The 7,500-nt window shown below is 35.0% G+C and overlaps 2 protein-coding genes across 3 annotated transcripts in view; one reads left to right on the top strand and one right to left on the bottom strand.

Annotated features, from left to right (window-relative positions):
* LOC135212506 (uncharacterized) overlaps nt 1-2,333 on the bottom strand; it is a 151,676-nt gene extending 149,343 nt beyond the window's left edge. For both annotated transcript variants that reach the window (XM_064246007.1, XM_064246010.1), the window contains exon 1: nt 1,630-2,333. The gene's annotated coding sequence lies outside the window, so the exon portion shown is untranslated. The remainder of the gene's footprint in view (nt 1-1,629) is intronic.
* LOC135212505 (syntaxin-1A-like) overlaps nt 1-7,500 on the top strand; it is a 397,641-nt gene that overhangs the window by 20,321 nt on the left and 369,820 nt on the right. The gene's annotated exons all lie outside the window — the stretch shown is intronic.

Genomic DNA, 7,500 nt, shown 5'->3' with positions numbered 1-7,500 from the left:
GATTGGAGGGTGGATGATCAACGTACCAAATTGCAGCCCTCTAGCCTCAGCGGTTTCCAAGATCCGAGGGTGGACAGAAAAATTGCGGACGAAGAGAGACAGACAGCCATCTCGATGGTTTTCTTTCACAGAAGTCTAAAATGACCCTGCCCTTTGAGACCCTCGACTGACCATCAGTCACCGATCTTTCTTCGATCGAGGGCTGGACGTTTTAGCAGGCCCCAACCCCCCCGCCACTCAGGCCATTAAATATGACTGAATTCGCATCTGCTTCTTCGTGTAAAGACGTTCGGGTGAGACATTCGTATATACATCAGGCGTCCCTCGACGCTTGGCTCGGAGTCCTCCTTTCTCATCGGAGATAGATGCTGGGCTTCAAAAAAAAGATGGCAGATTGGAAACTTGAGGAAATTGATCTCCTTTGACAGTGGTCAGTAGGAAATGGCGTGAGAGTTGGCCCGAATGATCAATTATTCATTTATTTATCTAGTTAGGTTTCCTTTTTTGCGTTTGACGTGAGAGATTTTTTTCGTGGTTTATTATATTATTATATCGTAAATGGCGACGAAAGAAGATTATTTATTTATTTATTTATTTTTTTTTTTTTGCGGAATTGAAGTCCTGTAAATTCCTATTAACAAAGAATACATACACACACACACACACACACACACATATATATATATATATATATATATATATTATATATATATATATATATATATATATATATATATATATATACACATTTACATTCACAAAAATTAGGTAGATAATTCATTTAGTACGTCCAACACAAAGAGCACAGATCGAATTCAGTAGAAAAAAAAATAAAAGAAGGGAAACGAAGGGAACATTAAAAAAAATGAAATTGCCAGTCTTCTTAAATGCCTCATTCGCATTCTTCTCAACATGATGGCGTAACTGGATAAGAATCGAGTAAGTTCTTCCCTTCGAGAGAGAGCAAGCGGCTTATAATAATCACTAATATCGTGGAGAAAGTTAAGTCGGTCGGCTGTCCAGACGAGATTATCATCATCTTCCCTTAAACCTCCCTGAGTGAAACATGACACTCACGTTAAGGTATAGACAGACTCATATTTTACTCAAGACTCGTTGTTCGAAATTGTCATTATTGCTAAAGACTCATTGTTTGAAATTGTCATTATGCTTGCTTGTCATTGGCTCGATTTTCTTCTATCTGTGTGAATCTTGTATGTCTTTTTTTACGCGTTACATGGAAACTAACATGTTGAAATGATACGTAACCTAACAAGTTGAGAAACTTGAGGGTTGAGAAGGCAAAAACGGAAAAAGTATTTACGATTACTCGAAACGTCGTGGTCATGACATCAGATTCACTCTTGGTGTTCTTTTTTGCGATGGATCACGCATAAATAAAAAAATTTTCTGTAAAAATTCGATATTAACATTCGTTCATAGTTGGAAATGAGGGAGAATTATGAGAAAGTCTAACTAAAAATTATAGATCTTAATATATATACTCTCCCCAAAAGGGAAAGTATAGAAAGTACCGGTGAAGGAAAATTATAAATGTATGTGAATTTGTAAACTTATGAATGCTTCCTCCAAAAGTGAAAAGTACAGGTGAGGAAAGATTACACTTACCTTTTCTTCCGTTCCGAAGTGGCTTTCAAGAACTTATGGTCGTCGCTGAGCTGGTACTGCAATTCATCCTCGACGGCTCATCCTCAAGGTATAACTCAGAACTGGAGGTTTGTGTGGGGGAGGGGTCAGGTAGTCGATGAATTTCAAGGAATATTCGTGTTACGAACGACACCGGGATGTCTGATTCAAAACTCCTTTTTTTTAAAGATTTTTTTTTGTTTAAGATTTTCACTTGATGGATTATTATTGTAAAACCGAGATGTTTATTTTCGTGTTCTCTCCTACGTTATGTTTCTTACTTTCCCCCTGCGTTTGTTTTTTATTATTCGTTTGTGCCCCCCAAAAATCTCTTCTCTCTCCCTCGGGTTGTTGTTCTACTACAAAGTCCTGTTGTTATTTGCTGCTTCTCCTGCTGGTTCCAACCTGCCTCCTGCCAGCGCTGGAACTGAACAAATAATAACAAACCGACGGCGAGAGACACCACCACCACCTTTCCAGAAAACGGAGCAGCGAAATTTTCCAGGGGACGTCCCTTCTCTCTCTCTCTCTCTCTCTCGGACAAGTTTTGAAACGAAACTTTATCTCTCGCGCGCGCTACTTGCTTTCTTTCTTTCTTTCTCTCTCTCTCTCGCTCGCTCGCTCACGCTCACGCTCTCTAGCTCTCTCTCTCTTTTTCCTTGATCTCCACCTGTTGGGTGGCTGCCACGAGTTAGGGGGTCTGCGCTCCCCACCGTCAACTTATACTTGGGCTGTGTGCCTACCTGAAGCACGTTACCAATTCAGGCGATATTTTTCTTTGAGTATCGTCCGGGATTCAAAATGTTTCATCTTTAGAAGTGTATCCCTTAAAAACAAGTCAGATGAATTTGAAATGCCTCGATATTTATACTTCATAAACAAAAACACTTACCTGCGGCATTTGAATTAAGCAACAATTCCGAAAACTATCGATTTGCATGCGAAAACTCCCAAGCCGAACGAAACATTCCGCATTGACCGTTCGTGTGGCAGCGATGGGGACTCTCCTGATTGGCTGTCGTTCCCTCCCCCGCGTAGTCAAATCCGTGACGTCATAGTTCACGGAAGACCTGGCCAACGAGGAGCGAGATCCCTTGCGAAGGAATTCTTGAATGAAACAAAATTACTCACACGAATACTATGCGGTAATCCATAGCGACGCCAGTATTAGCATAAATTTACATGACGCAGAATAAATTCAAGCTCTGCAACAATTACGCACCTGGGCGTGAGGGCCGTCGCTGGAAAACGTTTGCCAAACTGACGGTCCAGTTATTTTTTCTCGAAACCTTTATAACTATTATTATTCGAAATGGATTTAACCTAATCTTTTCATATATATGATTGTCATGCAGATATATTTACGCGTAACTGAAATGTCAGTCAGAAATATAGCATGAAAACTAATCATGCATTTCTAAAAAGTCAGTAAAAAAAAATCATATAAAAGCTTCTCTACAGTGTTATAATTAAAAGAAATTAACTTTTGAATCATTGAAGTTCATAGCAAAAAATACCAAACTTAAAAAAAGGTGAACTTAATCAATTTGAACAACAACCAAATGGAAATAAAGAAAAGGCATATCAAAAAACCTGTCATAATAAACTTTTGATTGTCATGACATAAGAGGGGGAGAGATAGATTACCGGGTTCCTCCAAGTGTAATTCGGCAATTGTCATTGTCTTTAACACCGAGTCCGTTGCCATTTGGGAAGGTCTTAGCCAGGCATCAGTAGTGCTCTTTGCAAACCAAAGCTGTACAAACATTTTGCAGCCATATCAATTATCTTCAATCTCTTAGAAATTTAAGCGCGACTTTCTTTTTCTTAAATTGCCTAGAATCGTAAGTTCGCCTCTTAAGTAAATCTTGTGATTCGGTTCAAGCAATATAATTTTTTTTCGCTTTAGAATAAGTCTTACTAATTAGACTTCTTTGTAATTTCCCAGATTATAGTGGTGCTCTTATAATTGACCACCCCCGAAGACCGATTTGTGTGCTCGCGGTCTTAAAAACCTGGGAAAATGAAAGGTCTCGAAGCTAATCAGTGAAATGAAAAAAAATAAAAATCAATGAATGGTTTTCATTAGGTCATATTGATCGCAAAATTAATTCGAATTTTCAGAAGTATGGCAGCAATACGTAAATGTTTTTTTTAGACGTACGTAGGTTCTTCATTCATGATTTTGACGGGATTTTAATTTCAAAGATACGCGGTAACTAGAGAAACAGACTTCTAAATATTGAGGCATAACCTTACGATACTCAAATGAAAGCTTTTTTTTTCATCCTTGTAAGATCTCAGAAAGTGCACGTAAATTGAGGTCGTTTTATATATACATACATACATATACATATACATATATATATATATATATATATATATATATATATATATATATAATAACAGAAATATTCATTTCATCTCTGATTTGTCAGTTTTATTCGGGTTTATTGCCAAATGAAAGTCAACATTTATATATATATATATATATATATATATATATATATATATATATAAATGTTGACTTTCATTTGGCAATAAACCCGAATAAAACTGACAAATCAGAGATGAAATGAATATTTCTGTTTGAATTATGACATGTCTATATGGGTAGTTTTATATATATATATATATATATATATATATATATATATATATATATATATATATATATATATGTATATATATATATATATATATATATATATATATATATATATATATATGTGTGTGTGTGTGTATACCACATAACCTTTATACTTAACACCACGACGACAACAACTCGAGTAAATAAAGGACTCTCACGAAGTTTCAGTGACATTTTCACGCACGTGGTACCTCGTTGTTGCCAATTCAGTTAAGTCGATTGTCACGTACCCTTTACTCGTCGTTCCTTGATGGCAAAAACGGCCGCAAGAAAATTCGTCTGACCGAGACACTTCTCTCTCTCTCTCTCTCTCTCTCTCTTCTCTCTCTCTCTCTCCTCTCTCTCTCTCAGATTCAGACACAAAATGAATAATTATGATGAAGGAAGAACAAATATTATGGAAAAGTTGGATTTTTTAATGTCAGAATTTCTGGAAATGAAAAAAGAACAACATACCAGAACAGGAAAGAGACATGGGAAAAAATCCTTATTATTACCAATATTAAATGAAGGAGAAAACACGCAAACCATCATAGTGATGAATGCGCAGGGTTTAGTTACGAGTAACTCAAAAAGAAAAATAGAGTACTTAGAAGAACTAACCCAAATTGAAAAGAAAATAGATATAATGAATATAAGTGAAACCTGGTATTCCCAAGAGACTGGGAATGATGATCAAATAAAAGGGTTCCAAACTTATAGATCAGATAGAAAAAATAGGAATCAAGGGGGAACCGCAATATATGGGAAAGACAAAAAACAAAGAAAAATATATGAGAAATGTAGTAACTCAGAATGTGAACTAATAGCGGTAGAATTTGAATCTGAAAAATTAATGAACATAGTAATATATAGACCTCCTAATACTAAAGAGTTTGACTTAATAATAGAAAAATTGGATGATATATGTAGAAATCACAAGGACTGGACTATTCTCCTATCTGGAGACTTCAACTTTCCTTTCGTAGACTGGAAAGAACGAATAGGAGATTGTGGATGTACTTATACATATAAAAAAGAGAGTAATAGTAGTGCAGAAGATAAGAGGCAATTCGAAAAGCTATTAGATATGCTACTAGAATACAACATTCAACAAATAAATCACCTGCCAACAAGAAAGGAAAATACTTTAGACCTATAGTATTTGTGAACGAGATGAATTATGTTAAAGAAATAATAGTTTATAATGCGAGTATTTCAGACCATAATGTCATAGAATTAACAGTCCATTCCAAAGCAAGTGAAAACAGAGATAAGCAAGAAATGAAAAAGTGGGAAGGATATGGAAAATACAACTTCTACAGTAAAAATATAAAATGGTCAGAAATAAATGAAGAATTAAACAAAGATTGGGATAACATTTTCGTAAGTGATGACATAAAGGTAAATACGGAGATATTATATAAAATATTAGAGAAAATAGTGGATAAATATATACCGAAGAAGAAAAGTAAACATCAGTCATGCATACCAAGAGACAGAAGGATCTTGTTCCAGAAAATCAGAAAGTGGAAAAAAGGTCTTGCAAAAGAAAAAAATGCATGGAAAGTTATAGAACTAAAAAGTAAGATAGAAAATGCAGAACAAAAGATTATACAATCAAAAGAAAATGAAAAACGGGACTTGGAAGAAAAAACTATTAAATATCAAGCAAAATCCCAAACTATTATACTCATATGCGAAGAAGATGAATAAAAGAAGAATAGAAATAGGCCCTCTAAGAATTGAAGGGAGATTAACGAATGAAAAAAAGGAAATTTGCAACATATTGGCAGAACGATATAAGAGAGAATTCACCCCTAGAATAGATAATGAAGATATGATATAGAATAATAATTCACCCCTAGAATAGATTAATGAGATAATGATATAGAAGTAAGGGATGAAAATAGTGAATATTTAGCTGACATAGATATTAATGAAGCTGATATTGTGCAGGCTATTAATGAAATTAAAAATGGAGCTGCTGCAGGGCCGGATGGAGTGCCTGATATTTTGTTAAAGAAAGTAGTTCATTCTATCGCAAAGCCACTTGCAATATTATTAAGACAAAGTGTAGATACAGGCAAGATTTATGATGAGCACAAATTAGCATATATTACCCCTACTTTCAAAAGTGGATCAAGACTAGAGGCAAGTAATTATAGGCCTGTGAGTCTAACATCACATATTATGAAAGTATATGAAAGGGTAATGAAGAAAAATATTATGAAACATTAATAAAAATAATTTGTTTAATAAAGGACAACATGGTTTCGTACCCGGAAAAAGTACACAAACCCAACTGTTAGTCCACCGTGAGAACATATTCAAAAATATGAAAAGCGGAAATGAAACAGATGTGGTTTATTTAGACTTTGCAAAAGCTTTTGACAAAGTAGACCATAATATATTAGTGAAGAAAATTAGAAAACACAATATCGTGGATAAAGTAGGAAGATGGTTAAAAGAATTTTTACACAACAGAAAAACAGATAGTTATTGCAAACGACGAGAAATCGGATGAAGCCAAGGTAATATCCGGTGTGCCGCAAGGTACGGTGTTAGCTGCAATACTGTTTGTTATTATGATTGAAGACATAGACAGTAATGTTAAGGATTCGGTAGTGAGTAGTTTCGCAGATGACACAAGAATAAGTAGAGAAATTACTTGTGATGAAGATAGGAACGCTCTACAAAGAGACCTTAACAAAGTATATGATTGGGCAGAGGTAAATAGGATGGTATTTAACTCTGATAAATTTGAATCAATAAATTATGGAGACAGAGAAAGAAAGCTATATGCATATAGGGGACCTAATAATGAGACAATCACAAATAAGGAAGCAGTTAAAGACCTTGGTGTGATGATGAATAGGAACATGTTATGCAATGATCAAATAGCAATTCTGTTGGCAAAATGTAAAGCAAAAATGGGATGTTGTTACGGCACTTCAAAACAAGAAAAGCTGAACACATGATTATGCTTTATAAAACATATGTTCGTAGTCCACTTGAATATTGCAATATGATATGGTACCCACACTATCAAAAGGATATTGCACAAATAGAGAGTGTACAGAGGTCCTTTACAGCTAGAATAGAAGAAGTTAAAGACCTTGACTACTGGGAAAGACTACAATCCTTAAAATTATATAGTCTAGAAAGGAGAAGAGAACGCTACATGATAATTCAGGCATGGAAACAGATAGAAGGAATAGCAG

Source organism: Macrobrachium nipponense, chromosome 41, assembly GCF_015104395.2.
Source record: "Macrobrachium nipponense isolate FS-2020 chromosome 41, ASM1510439v2, whole genome shotgun sequence".
Taxonomy (NCBI): domain Eukaryota; kingdom Metazoa; phylum Arthropoda; class Malacostraca; order Decapoda; family Palaemonidae; genus Macrobrachium; species Macrobrachium nipponense.
The sequence above is the reverse complement of the archived record's forward strand: the minus strand, read 5'-3'. Positions and strand labels throughout refer to the sequence as shown.